Raw genomic sequence first — 20,130 nt, 5'->3', positions numbered from 1 at the left:
ACTTTCATTACATCGAAAGTTGACGGCATGCATACCCTTTCATAATATATCCAACTATAATTGACTTAATAATAATCTTGAAGAACTCGACGACTCGAATGCAACGTCTTTTAAAATATGTCATGAATGACTCCAAGTAATATCTCTAATATGAGCAAATGCACAGCGGAAGATTTCTTTCATACCTGAGAATAAACATGCTTTAAAGTGTCAACCAAAAGGTTGGTGAGTTCATTAGTTTAATATAAATAATCATTTCCATCGCTTTAATAGACCACAAGATTTTCATTTTCATTTCTCATAAATATACGTCTCATGCATAGAGACAAAAATATCATTCATATGGTGAACACCTGGTAACCGACCTTAACAATATGCATATAGAATATCCCTTATAATTCCGGGACTCCCTTCGGACATGATAAATTCGAAGTACTAAAGCATCCGGTACTTTGGATGGGGCTTGTTGGGCCCAATAGATCTATCTTTAGGATTCGCGTCAATTAGGGTGTCTGTTACCTAATTCTTAGATTACCAGACTAAAAAGGGGCATATTCGGTTTAATAATCCAGCCATAGAATGTAGTTTCGATTACTTGTGTCTATTTCGTAAAACATTTATAAAAGCAGCGCATGTATTCTCAGTCCCAAAAATATATATTGCAAAAGCATTTAAAAAGGGAGCAAATGAAACTCACCATACTGTATTTTGTAGTAAAAATACATATGACGACATTAAACAATTGTAGGGTTGGCCTTGGATTCACGAACCTATATCATTTATATATATTAACACATATAATGAACATGTAATAATAATCAAACCAGTTTATATATATTGTTTATTTAATTTAGTAATATTTTTGTTATTTTAAAGTTGTACATATTTACTTTGTATATATATATATATATATATATATATATATATATATATATATATATATATATATATATATATATATATATATATATATATATATATATATATAGCATCATATTGTAAATCAATAATTTGTTATATAATAATAATACTAATAATAATGATAATAATAATAATATTAGTATTAGAAATAATAAAAATGTTATTAAAAATAATAATAATGATAAAAATAATGATAATTCTAATAATAATAATAATGATAGTTCTAGTAATAAGTATGATAGATTTTTTTATAAAAAAACTAGTTTCAATAATAATACTACTTACATTAAAAATGATAATAATAATAATAATAATAATAATAATAATAATAATAATAATAATAATAATAATAATAATAATAATAATAATAATAATAATAATAATAATAATAATAATAATAATAATAATAATAATGAGTAATAAGTAAACTACCTCAAAGGAGTAGTCCTTAAAAAAAAAATGCCCAAGTCCGGATTTGAACCCACGACCTCTCGCTAACCCGATAACACCACAAACAACTCCACCAATTCTGTTTTCTTTGAATTAATTCGTAACCCAACACTATTTGACTCATTTTAGGAAGCCCAAATAATATAGTCCAAGTTACAACTCATTTAAATACCCATTGGCTAATTGGATCTCAAAACAGCCCACCCATTTATCAAACCCAAGAAATAACTTTAATCAAGCCCAAGACTTGCTTTGTTATGTTCTCGACCTGGGGCAGAACCGAAATAAATAAAAAAACGAACGGCAGCAGCAGGTTACAAACGAACTTCGGTTCATCTTCATCATCACTCATCATGTATCATCATAATCTTCATTATATCATATCTATTATAATCATAATCATAACTACATCATCATCATTATGTGCTCCTCTATAATCATAACAAATCGTCATCATACATCATACTTCATCATTGATTTGTTTAGTATCCAAACCGTCATGTTCTCCATAATCATAACAGGTAAATAACCGGCCCAACAACAAAAGGAGTCCAGTAACATCTCTCTTTTGTGACGTTTGTAACATAATAACTTAATTTATTTGTACGTGAGATTTAGGAGATACTTAGTGACCTGTCGTTTTCATCAATCTCGTATCCTCACCAACATCTTAATTTTAATTAGTCAAAGAAACAGGAAACAAAAACACAGCTGTAATATACTCATCATCAATTCATGATCATAATCATGTTTCACGTAATTATCATTACTTTATAAAAATAAAACGTCATTATGTGGCCCTTCTTGGTCTGCCATGAATTCCCACTTTGTTCCACCTTGAATATGCTGTAATATTATATAATCAAGTTGACACAACCTCAATTATATGTACCACTTTTTTTTTTCTTCGTTGTTTAACCCCAACAGAAACAGATGCAGTAGTGTAAACAGAAATAAATAGGGGACTGCAGTAACAGCTATGGGTGTTCGCTTTAGGAAGAAAAGATGTAACAGTGATGGCGATTGGGTGTTGTTTGTTGAAGATAATGGCCATGGTGATAGTTTACCACCAGGAAAGAAAGTACTACATGGTGGTTGTTATGGCTGTAAACAGAAATCGTAGTAGCAGTAGAAGTGGGTGGTGATATGGATTTATTAGTCGGGGTCTTTGGTTCGTGATAGCAACAGAAATAAAAACAGTAAAATGGTTTGATGATGGTTTTAATCATGAGAGAGAGTTCATGGTGGTTTGTGGAGGGTTATTCGATGGCTGTAGGTGGTGGTGTGGTGCTTCATTGTGTTGGTGAGGGTAGCCGGTGATTCATAACAAGCATGGTGACTGTTGTGGTGCCCGATGCTAAAAAGTGGCAGTTCGGGTTGTTCAAGACAGGAAACGTTAAGTGGGTTTAGTGTTGATGCTCGTAGGGTGTGTGTGGTGACCGATGGTTGAACTATGGATTGGTGTCCATGATGGTGATCAAGGTGTCGGGGATCGTGGCTTGAGTGATGGTTGTTGTGAGTTTTCAAATAATACATAAAACATAATATCGATGTGTGGGGATAGTGATTACCTTGATGGTTAAATGGCGAAGGTGGTTCGGTGGTGGTGAATCTAGTTGCAACAAAAGAAGCTCGTGAAGCATGGTGATGATTAATCAAGAACATAATCGGAGTGGTAACAGTTTGATCGTGTATGAACGTTACCGAAAATAAAGAATAAACAGAAGGATGCAGTGTGAAGAATGATGTTAGATGGTAGTGGAGGGTTTTGGGGTTTTGACAATTAGATGGAGTATTATACCAAGTTGTGCAATCATTCTATATGTACAACCAAAAACAGAAATATGCTTGTGAATTAAAGGGATTGAAGATGCCGTATGAAAAGAGATGCAGCCAAAACATTTAATTAGTGGATGTGTTATTTGTAGCCCGCAGATTTAGGATGAGGCTGTAATTGATTTACAATTTATCCATATGTGCGTGAATGAAGGAAAAATAAATTAAAATAATAAATCAATCCCTCACATGTGTTTGTCTGGGACTAATGACGAAGTAATTATATTTATAGTTGAATAGTTGATTGCATGATACATCTTAATTTACATAACAAAGACAAATCAAGTGGGAGTGATGGTGATACATGCATGTACCGCATATATATTAAATATTATTATTATTATTATTATTATAATATATTCTTATAATTGCACATTTGGGAAAAAAAATGATAAAAATGATAGCAGTTGCTAACGATAATTGGTAAATGCTGGAGTTGTTTGTCAATAGTAACAATGATGGGTAAAATGTGGAAGGTGATAGATGTTATGTCTTTATTTTCAACATAAAGAAATATATATATATATATATATATATATATATATATATATATATATATATATATATATAAATATATATATATATATATATATATATATATATATATATATATATATATATATATATATATATAGATTTATTTTAATAATAGATTTTATTATATATTATTTTACATATTTATTTTCAATAATTAAATCATTTATTATTTCAAATAAGATTTTAAATTAATATTTATATATATATACATATTTAAATATATATGTATCTATTTACAAATAGTTGTTCGTGAATCGTCGGGAACAGTCACAGGTTAAATGAATATATGAAATAGTTCAAAAATTTTGAGACTCCACCTAACCGACTTTGCTTATCGTGTCGAAATCATATCAAGAATGAGTTTAAATTTGGTCGGAAATTTCCGTGTCATCACAGTACCTACCCGTTAAAGAAATTTCGTCCCGAAATTTGAGTGAGGTGGTCATGGCTAACAATAAAAATGTTTTCATGACGAATATGTGTGAGGATCGCTCCAAATCCATATGGACGAACACGTCATTCATCGATTTCATTGCAGTCAAAATAATAGTTTACAACAGTACATCCGTTGACAATGCAGTCAAAATAAGATACATGGTGATGATTTGGTGAATGCAACGTTTCCTTGAAAAAATATGCCATGTAAGACTCCATGCACATAGCTTGTGTAACATATAATCAAACAGCGGAAGACTTCTAGAGAACCTGAGAATAAACATGCTAACAAGTGTCAACACAAAGGTTGGTGAGTTCATAGTTTTAATGTTTCGTATAATCTGTATATAAAGGTGGATCACAAGATTTCAGTTGTTTCATCCAGAAACGTTTATCAAAATATTCTACGAAATTGAGCACCCTGGTAACTAAACTTTAACGTATATATAATTTGTACCCTTTGTATAATCATCTTAATAATACACGCAAACCAACGTGTACGCTTCTCAAATAGCATACATCCGTTAAAAGGCTAGTGCTCTAGCTCGGACGGGGATATCAAGCCCTATGGATCCATATACTACTACTCGCGCCCACCAGTTCTTATAACCGGCAGTTACTAGTTACCAAAGCTAAGGGATTTTCGGTTCAAACTCAGTGTAGAATTTAGTATGTACTTGTATCCATTGCGTTTAAAATAAATTACATGTATTCTCAGCCCAAAAATATATATTGCAAAAGCAATTAAACAGGGAGCAATGAAACTCACGCATATATATATATATATATATATATATATATATATATATATATATATATATATATATATATATATATATATTGTAAAACAGTTAGTAAAACATTTGCATGTATTCTCAGCCTAAAGATGTAAAGAGTAAAAGGGATTCAAATGAACTCACCTTAGCAGCATATAAAGTCATTCACCAAAATGTGATCGAAACTCGGATTACCAAATAATCGTAGATCTCAACCTAGAGAACATATGTTGGTCAATAAACGTCTATCAAGCTAGGTCAGGTCATAGTGTATCACAATCCTAATGCTCGAGATCGACATACAAAAGTTATCCAATGTCGTTTCAAAAAGTCAATTTTGACAGTTGTTTAACAAAACGAGACGTACCTTATATAATGATTCATTTACTCGGTTGGTAATATTCAAAAATCCAAATTATCAATCTCGTAAGCGAGTTGTTTAAATCTTAATTGTAGATTCAAAAGCAATTTCAATTAACGTCAATCATAATTCAGTTGATCATATCTTTTAATCCGTTCATCGAAATTATTCGATATCTAAATGAAAAGTTATTGATTTTTCGCCAGCTTTCCAGAAACATGTATATCATATACTTTTTACCAGTAATATATGTATTTAATTCGTGATTCATTATAACTGTTTAACGATGAAATTTAGCATACAAGCATATATAAATATATATATACTCGAGCACTAGACATGGATACACAATTAATATATAAAAGATAAAATATGAGTGCTTACGTATAAATATTGAGATTCAATATTGTAGGAAAGTACGTAGACGTAACGGAGATGATAAACACTAGATTTGATTCACAAATATACCCCCAAACATTACCTATAACCTCCTTGGCAATAACCCATAATTTCCTTAGCTCTATCCCGCTCAAAAACCCATTTTGAAGGTGACACGCTCATAACCTCGTCGTAGTATTTTAGGTATATATACTACTAATAATAATATTATAATAAGATTAATAATAATAATATTAGTCTTAATAATAATAATAATAATAATAATAATAATAATAATAATAATAATAATAATAATAATAATAATAATTCGGAGGAATGAACCGAGCTTTTATAGTATGTGACCTGCTACAGTACCTCATGCGATCGCATGAGTTTTCAGTGTTTTTGCCATGCGATCGCATGGCCGCCTTATCTGTTTTTGTTTGCTAGTTTGCCGACATCAAATAGTGTTTTACTGTAGCAAATAGTGTTTACTGTAGCAAATAGTGTTACTGCAGCAAATAGTGTTTACTGCAGCAAATAGTGTTTACCGTAGCAAATAGTGTTTACTGTAGCAAAGTCATTTTACTGTAGCAAATAGTGTTTTACTGTAGGAAAGTCGTTTTTACTTGTACATATATATATATATATATATATATATATATATATATATATATATATATATATATATATATATATATACATATAAGTGTTTATGAATCGTCGAGAGCAGTCAAATGTAATGAAACAGTTCTAAAATTTTGAGATTCAACTTCATAGACTTTGCTTATCGTGTCGGAAACGTTAAATAATTTAAAGATAAAGTTTAAATTTGGTCAAAAATTTCCGGGTTGTCACAATATGTGTCGATGAATAGAGTTTTATCATTATTGATTAATATAGATAAAACGATTCGATCATGTGAAGCGTACAAGTGAAGCTATCACAAAATAGTGAAATGAGAAAGACAAGTTTCATCATAACTTTTGACTAGTCATGGTTGAATTTAGAGAATAAGGTTCGTCTTAACTTTTGACATTGTCTTGGTTGAATTTCGGAATTTAAGGGATTTAAAAGAAAATCTTGGAAATATATAAGGTCCGATTCTTCGAGATTTATGGAAATTAAGATCTCTTTAATTAAATGCGATCATCTGTCTCGATTGCTTTGTCCGGTATTTCCACTATAAATGAACTTCTTCCGTTTCATTATTTCCCACCCCTCGTATTTTCTATACTTTAATTCATTCTTCCAAATCATAGTCAATATGCTTCATCCAGTTTTAATTCTGGATATATTCCTGACTTTTATATCGATCACTCTCCTTTTTCACCTACCATCGAAGGAATCTGTTTATTTCTACTATGCTCTTGGGATTATAGTGTTTTTCATACTCCCGTGTCTTTATATTGCTATTCGTATTAATGTACACGGTTTGTGATTTCTGTGTTATTGTAGAGTTTTATATCTTCCCTTATGTTTCAGAGCTCTTTGCCTTTTTATTCTCTTCTCGACCTCTAGTAAAGCGAGTAATGGTCCAGAATTCGTAAGTATGGAGTTTCGAATGAACATCATGTTCTAAACAAGAAAGAACGTAATAGCTCGATTTGATTTGTCAAATTACCAGAATCACTGAGAATAGAACTATCAAGAATATATTTTCTTGATATGTTCAGAAGTTAAGCAGAATGAAAGAGTTATGTAACATGACACATGATGACGTTATGATCTGTGAATCATCATGTCCCATTAGAACTTCCAGCATGACTTACTGTAATATAATCACGTTGGCCAAGCGTAATTATATTATACTAACTCATGCTTCAATTTCCTACACTTCTCCAGAATTCATTCATAATTTATACTTAGGTTTTACAGAAGTTTCCAATATAAGGTAATACAGATAGCTCAAAGAGGTATATATAATTTTGGACGAGAATATTTATGAAAATATCTTCAGAAATATCGGAGATATTTATGATGATATTTTGGAATTTCTAAGTTCGAACATTGATGAAGAAAAATCTTCCGCAAGATTTCAACATGACTTCGGAGCAAGATATTCTCTAAAGATTTCATCAGATTCAGAATTACCTGGATTCTTTGAATATAGGGTTTGGTCCTTGTATTTGTCCTTGGTCCCCTTCATGGTTAGCTCAATCCGTTTTTCAGTACCAAATTTTCTATCGAGCGTTCCCAACACTCCATTCTTTATCATCAAACCCTTGGCCATTTAGGCCATCTACAATTTTGATGTTTCTTCTATATTTAATGCTACCATATCTGAATCATCGGTTATCAATCCGAGGTGGTTTCAATAGAATTGTGTTTTTAGATGATTAAACGTTGATTGTAATATGGTGAAATATAAAAGGTTCCCCGGTAACAATAAAAGAGTACGCATATATATCAAGGTTATAATATGGTTGTTTCGAACGAAAAGTCGAAGTTGACTTGCTGGAGCTGTGACAAAATTGGCTACCTTGAAAAGGGATTGTAAAGTTATTTTGCGTAATAACAACGCTAAAGGAATTAGCACAGCTATGTGTTAAATGTTTACTCAAGTTCCGAGTGTTTTTAGGTGCCTAACTATATGCATCAATCTTTTCTTCCGTAGATGAAGTGCGGTTGATTCATCCTCTCAATTGGGGTGTTTTCAAAAATCATGAAAGGTTTGAACACAGATTGTAATCTTCAAGATACAAATGAAATCAAGTGGCAAACTTGAAGAATTGTTTAGTTTCATATGTTATAATCAATATTTTAATTTATTTTAATTGTCCAATATTGGTAGTCCACAGTTAATAGTCCACAGTTACTAATTCAATAATTCATATATAGTTTATAATATTAGAATTAATTAATACGTATCGTGACCCGTGTACATGTCTCGGACTCGATAACGACTCAAAGTATATATATTATTGTAGAATCAACCTCAACCCTGTATAGCTAACTCCAGCATTACTGCATATAGAGTGTCTATGGTTATTCCAAATAAATATATAGATGCGTCGATATGATATGTTAAAACTTTGTATACGTGTCCCGATATTTAAAGTGCGTAAAATAAATAATAGAAATTAAATGACGATAAATAAAATTGCGAGAATTAAAATTGCAATAAATAAAATGCATCATGTCCAAAGTACCGGATGCTTTAGTACTTCGAATTTATCATGTCCGAAGGGAGTCCCGGAATGATAGGGGATATTCTATATGCATATTGTTAAGGTCGGTTACCAGGTGTTCACCATATGAATGATATTTTTGTCTCTATGCATGAGACGTATATTTATGAGAAATGAAAATGAAAATCTTGTGGTCTATTAAAGCGATGGAAATGATTATTTATGTTAAACTAATGAACTCATCAACCTTTTGGTTGACACTTTAAAGCATGTTTATTCTTAGGTATGAAAGAAATCTTCCGCTGTGCATTTGCTCATATTAGAGATATTACTTGGAGTCATTCATGACATATTTCAAAAGACGTTGCATTCGAGTCGTCGAGTTCTTCAAGATTATTATTAAGTCAATTATAGTTGGATATATTATGAAAGGGTATGCATGCCGTCAACTTTCGATGTAATGAAAGTTTGTCTTTTAAAAACGAATGCAATGTTTGTAAAATATATCATATAGAGGTCAAGTACCTCACGATGTAACCAAATGTAATGTATTCGTCCAGATGGATTAGGACCGGTCGCTTCAACAAAGAAGGAAAAAGAAATTTTGAAGAAAACTCGAGAGAATGAGAAAAACCAAGAACCAAGTTCGATCAAAGAAGGAAAAGCTACCTTCGATGTAACATTTGTAAAAAGACAAATCACTTGGAGAAAGATTATTTTCACAAAAGAAAGCCATAATGCAATAACTGTAAAAGATTTGGACAGTTAGAAATGTAGTGACCCGAACATTTCCATGTTTATATATATTAATTGAGATTGATATTTACATGACTAAATGTTTCCAACGTGTTAAGCAATCAAACTTGTTAAGACTTGATTAAATGAAATAAGTTTCATATAGACAATTGATCACCCAAGTTGACCGGCGATTCACGAACGTTACAAATTTGTAAAAACTACATGTTGTGGTATATATAGACATATATATATATATATATATATGGTTGACATGAGATTATGATGAGTAAGTATCTCACTAAGTATATTAACAATGTGTGATATACATAAGAAATGAGATTACTAAGTTAAGAAACTCGAAATGATATATATAACGATTATCGTTATGATAACGTCTACTAAATACATATGTATCATATTAAGATATTGATACACTATATTTAACATGATAAAATGATATTTAAATATATCATTAAGTGTGTTAACAATGAACTACATATGTAAAAACAAGACTACTAACTCAAGAATTACGAAACGAGACTTATATGTAACGATTATCGTTGTAACGATATTTTAATGTATATATCATATTAAGAGATATTCATACATCATAATATCATGATAACATAATAATTTAACATCTCATTTGATATAATAAACATTGGGTTAACAACATTAATTGAGATCGTTAACTTAAAGGTTTTAAAACAACACTTACATGTAACGACTAACGAAGACTTAACGACTCCATTAGAATGTATATACATGTTGTGTTTTGATATGTATTCTTACACTTTTGAAAGACTTCAAGACACATATCAAAGTACTTCTACTTAACAAAAATTCTTACAATTACATCCTCGTTCAGTTTCATCAACAATTCTACTCGTATGCACCCGTATTCGTACTCGTACAATACACAGCTTTTAGATGTATGTACTATTGGTATATACACTCCAATGATCAGCTCTTAGCAGCCCATGTGAGTCACCTAACACATGTGGGAACCATCATTTGGAAACTAGCATAAAATATCTCATAAAATTACAAAAATATTAGTAATCATTCATGACTTATTTACATGAAAACAAAATTACATATCCTTTATATCTAATCCATATACCAACGACCAAAAACACCTACAAATACTTTTATTCTTCAATTTTCTTAATCTAATTGATCTATCTCAAGTTCCATCTTCAAGTTCTAAGTGTTCTTCATAAATTCCATAAGTATAGTTTCATAAAAATCAAGAATACTTCCAAGTTTGCAAGTCTACTTCCAAGCTTTCTAATCCATTCCAAGTAATCATATAAGATCAAGGAACCTTTGTTATTTAAAGTAGGTTATCTTTCTAATTCAAGGTAATATTCATATTTAAACTTTGATTCAATTTCTACAACTATAACAATCTTATTTCGAGTGAAAATCTTACTTGAACTGTTTTCGTGTCATGATTCTGCTTCAAGAACTTTCAAGCCATCCAAGGATCCTTTGAAGCTAGATCTATTTTTCTCATTTCCAGTAGTTTTATCCAGAAAACTTGAGGTAGTAATGATGTTCATAACATCATTCGATTCATACATATAAAGCTATCTTATTCGAAGGTTTAAACTTGTAATCACTAGAACATAGTTTAGTTAATTCAAAACTTGTTCGCAAATAAAAGTTAATCCTTCTAACTTGACTTTTAAAATAAACTAAACACATGTTCTATATCTATATGATATGCTAACTTAATGATTTAAAACCTGGAAACACGATGAACACCATAAAATCGGATATACGCTGTCGTAGTGAAACCGGGGGCTATTTTGGTTTGGATAATTAAAAACTATGATAAAATTTGATTTAAAAGTTGTTCTTCTGGGAAAATGATTTTTCATATTAACATGAAACTATATCCAAAAATCTTAGTTAAACTCAAAGTGAAAATATGTTTTTCAAAATGGTCATCAAGATGTCGTTCTTTCGACGGAAATGACTACCTCTTTAGTAATTGACATGTAACTTAAATTTCCGACTATAAACCTATACTTTTTATGTTTGGATTCTTAAATTAGAGTTCAATATGAAACCATAGCAATTTGATTCACTCAAAACGGATTTAAAATGAAGAAGTTATGGGTAAAACAAGATTGGATATTTTTGATCTTTTTAGCTACGGGAAATGTTTAACAAATCTATACAAATCATATCCTAGCTAACTTATATTGTATTATACATGTATTCTAATATATTATGTAATCTTGGGATACCATAGACACGTATGCAAATGTTTTGACATATCATATCGACCCATGTATATATATTATTTGGAACAACCATAGACACTCTATATGCAGTAATGTTGGAGTTAGCTATACAGGGTTGAGGTTGATTCCAAAAATATATATACTTTGAGTTGTGATCTAGCCTGAGACGTGTATACACTGGGTCATGGATTAATTCAAGATAATATATATCGATTTATTTCTGGACATCTAACTGTGGACAACTAGTTGTAGGTTATTAACGAGGACAGCTGACTTAATACACTCAAATCTTTAAAACATAATAAAAATGGTTGTAATTATATTTTGATCATACTTTGATATATATGTACATATTTGTATAGGTTCACGAATCGATCCGTGGCCAAGTCTTATTTCCGAGGAAGGAAATATCCTTGAAAGTGAGTTATAGTCCCACTTTTTAAATCTAATATTTTTGGGATGAGAATACATGCAGGTTTTATAAATAATTTACAAAATAGACACAAGTACGTGAAACTACATTATATGGTTGAATTATCGAAATCGAATATGCCCCTTTTTATTAAGTCTGGTAATCTAAGAATTAGGGAACAGACACCCTAATTGACGCGAATCCTAAAGATAGATCTATTGGGCCTAACAAACCCCATCCAAAGTACCGGATGCTTTAGTACTTCAAAATTTATATCATATCCGAAGGGTGTCCCGGAATGATGGGGATATTCTTATATATGCATCTTGTTAATGTCGGTTATCAGGTGTTCACCATATGAATGATTTTTATCTCTATGTATGGGATGTGTATTGAAATATGAAATCTTGTGGTCTATTGTTACGATTTGATATATATAGGTTAAACCTATAACTCACCAACATTTTTTGTTGACGTTTAAAGCATGTTTATTCTGAGGTGAATACTAAGAGCTTCCGCTGTTGCATACTAAAATAAGGACAAGATTTGGAGTCCATGTTTGTATGATATTGTGTAAAAACTGCATTCAAGAAACATATGTCGATGTAATATATTTCTATTGTAAATCATTATTTAATGGTCATGTGTAAACAGTATATTTTAGATTATCATTATTTGATAATCTACGTAATGCTTTTAAAACCTTTATTGATAAAATAAAGGTTATGGTTGTTTTAAAAATGAATGCAGTCTTTGAAAAACGTCTCATATAGAGGTCAAAACCTCGCAACGAAATCAATTAATATGGAACGTTTATAATCAATATGAACGGGACATTTCAAGAAAAATCTGTTTAAAAAGAAATTATCCAGCCAACTATATTGAAGAAAATGAAGATGTGCAAGGAGAACAACAATCAACAATTATATGCATGCCATGTTGAAAATGAACAAAGGGACGACACTTGGTTCATTGACAACAATCATACCTTTTCTTTTTATTTATCACTATTTTATAATTTTTTCCCCCACACACACATATATATATGTATATATTGCAAACAATCAAAAGGAAAATCGAATTTAGGATGGTAGAGGGAAGTTGATTATCTCACCCTTCTTTTTTTGATCGACGGCCCCGGTTTAATCAAGATCCCGTGTTAAGTTACCTTCTTCCCGCCTCATTAATTTTGAAATGTCCCGTTCATATTGATTATAAACGTTCCATATTAATTGATTTCGTTGCGAGGTTTTGACCTCTATATGAGACGTTTTTCAAAGACTGCATTCGATTTTAAAACAAACCATAACCTTTAATTTATCGTTAAAGGTTTAAAAATGATAATAAAAAATATAGCGTTTTCACACGACCATTACATAATGGTTTACAATAATATTACACAACAATATATGTCTTCGAATGCAGTTTTCAAACAATATTATACAAGCATGGACTCCAAATCTTGTCCTTAATTTAGTATGCAACAGCGAAAGATCTTAACAATTACCTGAAAATAAACATGCTTAAAATGTCAACAAAAATATTGGTGAGTTATAGGTTTAACCTATATATTTATCAATCGTAATAATAGACCACAAGATTTCATATTTTCATTTTTCATAAACATCATCCCATACATAGAGATAAAAATCATTCATATGGTGAACACCTGGTAACCAACATTAACAAGATGCATATTAAAAATATCCCCATCATTCAGGGACATCCATCGGACATGATATAAAAACTCGAAGTACTAAAGCATCCGCTACAACGGATGGGGTTTGTTGGATCCAATAGATCTATCTTTAGAATTCGCGTCAATTAGTAGACTGGTTTACTAATTCTTAGGTTACCAAGCAAAAAGGGGCATATTCGGCTTCGATCATTCAACCATAGAAAGTAGTTTCATGTACTTGTGTCTATTTTGTAAAACATTTATAAAGCTGCATGTATTCTCATCCCAAAAATATTAGATTTTAAAAGTAGGACTATAACTCACTTTCACAGATTTTTACTTCGTCGGGAAGTAAGACTTGGCCACGGGTTGATTCACGAACCTATAACAAATATGTACATATATATCAAAGTATGATCAAAATATAATTACAACATTTTTTTTATTACGTTTTAATGATTTGAGTTTGTTAAGTCAGCAGTCCTCGTTAGTAACCTACAACTAGTTGTCCACAATTAGATGTACAGAAATAAAGCAATATATATTATCTCGAATCAATCCACGACCTCGTGTATACAAGTCTCAGGCTAGATCACAACTCAAAGTATATATAATATTTTAGAATCAACCTCAACCCTGTATAGCTAACTCCAACATTACTGCATATAGAGTGTCTATGGTTGTTCCGAAATATATATATAGATGGGTCGATATGATATGTCAAAACATTGTATTCGTGTCTATGGTATCCCAAGATTACATAATATATGTTAGAATACATGTATAATACAATATAAGTTAGTTAAGTTAGGATTTGTATAGATTTGTTACAAATTTCACGTAGCTACAACAAGCAAAATTATCCAATCTTGTTTTACCCATAACTTCTTCGTTTTAAATACGTTTTGAGTGATTCAAGTTGCTATAGTTTCATATTGAACTTAAGTTTATGAATCTAAATAGAAAAATTATAATTTTATATTCGGAAATACATATTACAAGTCATTTTTGTAAAGGTAGTCAATTCAGTCGAAAGAACGACTTCTAGATGACCATTTTGGAAAACATACTTCCACTTTGAGTTTAACCATGATTTTTGGATATAGTTTCATGTTCATAAGAGAAATAATTTTCCCAGAAGAATAGCTTTTAAATCAAAGTTTATCATAGTTTTTAATTAAATAACCCAAAACAGCCCGTAGTGTTACTACGACGGCGTATGTCCAGTTTTACGGTGTTTTTCGTGTTTCCAGGTTTTAAATCATTAAGTTAGCATATCATATAGATATAGAACATGTGTCTAGTTGCTTTTAAAAGTCAAGTTAGAAGGATTAACTTTGTTTGCGAACAAGTTTAGAATTAACTAAACTATGTTCTAGTGATTACATGTTCAAATCTTCGAATCAGATAGTTATATATATATGAATTGAATGATGTTATGAACATCATTACTACCTTAAGTTTAGTAGGTAAACCTACTGGAAGTGTCAAAAATTGATCTAGCTTCAAAGGATTCTTGGATGGCTTGAAAGTTCTTGAAGTAGAATCATGACACAAAAATAAGTTCAAGTAAGATTTCCACTCGAAATAAGATTGTTAAAGTTATAGGAAATGAATCAAAGTTTGAATATGAGTATTACCTTGAATTAGAAAGATATCTTACTGTAAATAATAAAGATTTCTTGAGATTGGATGATCACTTGAAATGGATTTGCAAGATTGGAAGTAAGCTAGTAAACTTGAAAGCGTTGTTGGTATCTTCTTGAGTAGTTGTTTTGTAACTTGGTTTATGTATGGATTTATGAACTAGATTGAGCTAGATTTTGATGAAGATGATGAAGAACACTTATAACAATGTAAGAACACTTGAGAGAGTAATTTGATTCAAGAAAATTGAAATGGAAATGTGTTTGTGAGTCCTCTAGTTCACGTGAATTAAGGGGTTCCATATAGGCTCCATTAGTTTGTAATTTGGTGAGATATTTCATGCTAGATGTTAAATGATGGTTCCCACATGGTTAGGTGACTCACATGGGCTGCTAAGAGCTGATCATTGGAGTGTATATACCAATAGTAAATACATTTAGAAGCTGTGTATTGTACGAGTACAAATACGAGTGCATACGAGTAGAATTGTTGATGAAAATGAATGAGGATGTAATTGTAAGCATTTTTGTTAATTAGAAGTACTTTGATAAGTGTCTTGAAGTCTTTCAAAAGTGTATGAATACATATTAAAACACTACATGTATATACATTTTAACTGAGTCGTTAAGTCATCGTTAGTCGTTACATGTAAGTGTTGTTTTGAAACCTTTAAGTTAACGATCTTGTTAAATGTTGTTAACCCATTGTTTATTATATCTAATGAGATGCTAAATTATTATATTATCATGATAATATGATGTATTAATATATATTAATATGATATATATACATTTAAATGTCGTTACAACGATAATCGTTACATATATGTCTCGTTTCGAAACCCTTAAGTTAGTAGTCTTGTTTTTACATATGTAGTTCATTGTTAATATACTTAATGATATGTTTACTTATCAAATTTAAACATAGTGTAACAATATCATAATATGATTCATGTGTATTTAGTAAGACGTTGTTATAACGATAATCGTTATATATATCATTTCGAGTTTCTTAATTCAATAAACTCATTTTTATGTATATCACACATTGTTAATATACTTAGTGAGATACTTACTTATCATAATCTTATGTTAACCATATATATGTCTATATATATAATATCATGTAGTTTTTACGAATTTGTAACGTTCGTGAATCGCCGGTCAATTTGGGTGATCAATTTTCTATATGAAACCTATTTCAATTAATCAAGTCTTAACAAGTTTGATTGCTTAACATGTTGGAAACATTTAATCATGTAAATATCAATTTCACTATATATATATATATATATATATATATATATATATATATATATATATATATATATATATATATATATATATATATATATATATATAAACATGGAAAAGTTCGGGTCACTACAGTACCTACCCGTTAAATAAATTTCGTCCCGAAATTTTAAGCTGTTGAAGGTGTTGACGAATCTTCTGGAAATAGGTGCGGGTATTTCTTCTTCATCTGATCTTCACGCTCCCAGGTGAACTCGGGTCCCCTACGAGAATTCCATCGAACCTTAACAATTGGTATCGTGTTTTGCTTAAGTCTTTTAACCTCACGATCCATTATTTCAACGGGTTCTTCGATGAATTGAAGTTTTTCGTTGATTTGGATTTCATCTAATGGAATAGTAAGATCTTCTTTAGCAAAATATTTCTTCAAATTCGAGACATGGAAGGTGTTATGTACAGCCGCGAGTTGTTGAGGTAACTCAAGTCGGTAAGCTACTGGTCCGACACGATCAATAATCTTGAATGGTCCAATGTACCTTGGATTTAATTTTCCTCGTTTACCAAATCGAACAATGCCTTTCCAAGGTGATACCTTAAGCATGACCATCTCTCCAATTTCAAATTCTATATCTTTCCTTTTAAGGTCCGCGTAGCTCTTTTGTCGACTCTGAGCGGTTTTCAACCGTTGTTGAATTTGGATGATTTTCTCTGTAGTTTCTTGGATTATATCCGGACATGTAATTTATCTATCTCCGAATTCACTCCAACAAATTGAAGACCTGCACTTTCTACCATAAAGTGCTTCAAACGGTGCCATCTCAATACTTGAATGGTAACTATTGTTGTAGAAAAATTCTGCTAACGGTAGATGTCGATCCCAACTGTTTTCAAAATCAATAACACATGCTCGTAGCATGTCTTCAAGCGTCTGTATCATCCTTTCGCTCTGCCCATCAGTTTGTGGATGATAGGCTGTACTCATGTCTAGACGAGTTCCCAATGCTTGCTGTAATGTCTGCCAAAACCTTGAAACAAATCTGCCATCCCTATCAGAGATAATAGAAATTGGTATTCCATGTCTGGAGACAACTTCCTTCAAATATAATCGCACCAACTTCTCCATTTTATCATCTTCTCTCAATGGCAGAAAGTGTGCTGATTTGGTGAGACGATCGACTATTACCCAAATAGTATCATAACCACATGAGGAGATGGTTTGATTTATGTAACATTAATGTTGAAGAAGAGAATGAGGAAGAAGAAGAGGAGAGGGTGATGCGCGGTTATGAGATGGGTAACATAGGATCGAGTAGTTGAGCACCCGGGGCGGGAAGTAGTATGCCGAGCGGGTATGATCACACTTGGATTGCCAATCAATTTAATCAACTCAACATTAACCAAGGCAATCAAGAATACGAGGCACGTTACAACTTCTCGGGCCTCCGTGCGGTGTCTCAATGGCAAGTCCATTGTGACCAATTAAACCGCGTGGACCCGAATGCGCCTATGCCTTTTGCTCCCACCTACAACCCGTATGATTATGAGCATCCTAGAAGCCAACCTTTAATTGACTATGACCACAATGAAGCGTTAAGGAGATCTGAGGAATTTGAATATTTCAAGCGATTAAGGCAACAACAACAACAACAGGAGCAAAATGAGTGGAATAGGCCACCTAATTATGAGGATTACCCAAACCCGGACCAATCCAGAAGCTCGTACTACGGAGGGTATAGTTGGTGGTAACTTCTATTGTTGTGCTCTCGCACCTTCTCTTTGTGGTTTAGTTAATGTTTGTGATCATTGATTTGTGAAACTTTTATTTAAATAATTAGTATGTAATAATCGTGGGCGGATGGTTTGGGAGTTTTTGAACAATTTGTTGATGGTCGTGATGATTCATTTGGGGTGATGAAAACAATTTAATTTATGTTTGATTATTGTTAATGATGTTAGGAATTCGAATCCGGAGGGTATGTGATTCCCGGATAAAACAATTACGAATTTGAATTTGGCATGTAATAATTTAACACTATTTAGGTTGTGATGTTTTTATTCGTTGTTATTTTGCATATGATGTTTATTTGTGTGATGATTGATTCGTTGGATTATGCTTGTGTGATGTTGATCATTATTATCTTATGCTTGTTTGTTGAAGCATAAAGACTATCTTTTGTATGCAATCTTATTGATTGAGTTGTTTGATTGCGAATATCATTATGTTGATGGATGATTAGCATACTTTGTTGATGACTTTGGAGCGTTATGATTTTATTGTGGGTGCACATACTCCCCCGAGTATGGCCCCGCACATTTTGTACCTTGTGAGCATACTTCAATTGTAGGGAATGTCATATGCACTTGGCCCCTTCTTTTGGCTCAACAAATGGTACAACGACAAGCAAGCAACTTTGGTGACTAAGTTTCTCGAATGGTGACTACAAAGATCATTTGATCTAGACCGGTTTTTAATATCTCTTCTATAATCTATTCTACTTTCAAAATGTCCCTCATTTTCACTTATTTTATCGATTTAATGCAATGAGGGCATTACATCAAACTAAATGTAGGGGGAGAGTTTAAATATCGGACCATTTTGAACTTTTTTGGGTAAACGTATCACATACATTACAAAGATTCAAGCTTGCAATGTCGAACAATTTTTGGAACAAGTTTTTAACCATCACACTAATTCATATTATAAACACTAAAATGGTTAAAACTTGTGAAATTTTCAAAATTTTTGGAAAAGTAAAGTCTTTTCCTTGTTTTCAAAACATAAGGAAGTAAAGTCTTCCTTTTGTTTCATTCTTGCAATTCACCAAGTGAAAGTAAAGTCTTTCACTTTTCATATGATTTTGAGCTTAAATGATAAAATTTTGAGAAAAATCAAACTTGTGCTTGAAAGTTAAAGTCTTTCACGCATGTGCACCAAAACCAAGTGTTTAAAGCATTATGCTTTAACACTTTCGGATGAATCGAGTCCATACATTGTAGGGAGTCAAGTCTCCCAAATTTCGTTCTACTTGGTGTGTGAGACTTCCTAATCCACACCATTTTATATTGACATTGGTTGTCTCATCATTTCACGATGTTTCAACCGATGTATCATAACGTGAGAAGAGGAGCCACCGAGCTTCACCGTGTGCTATCTTCTTAATGAAGAGCAATGGCTTCGTGCTAGTGTTGCTAGACAACACAACCTATATCTAAAAGCTATGGCACCCTTGTGCAATCAATTAACGAAAAGGTAGTAACTACTTCCTACCTTTTCTCAAATTAAGCATAAAAGCTTGTTATGTGGGAAGTAGATAAGCATCAT

Source organism: Rutidosis leptorrhynchoides, chromosome 1 (genome assembly GCF_046630445.1).
Source record: "Rutidosis leptorrhynchoides isolate AG116_Rl617_1_P2 chromosome 1, CSIRO_AGI_Rlap_v1, whole genome shotgun sequence".
Classification (NCBI taxonomy): domain Eukaryota; kingdom Viridiplantae; phylum Streptophyta; class Magnoliopsida; order Asterales; family Asteraceae; genus Rutidosis; species Rutidosis leptorrhynchoides.
Note: the sequence above shows the minus strand (reverse complement) of the source record.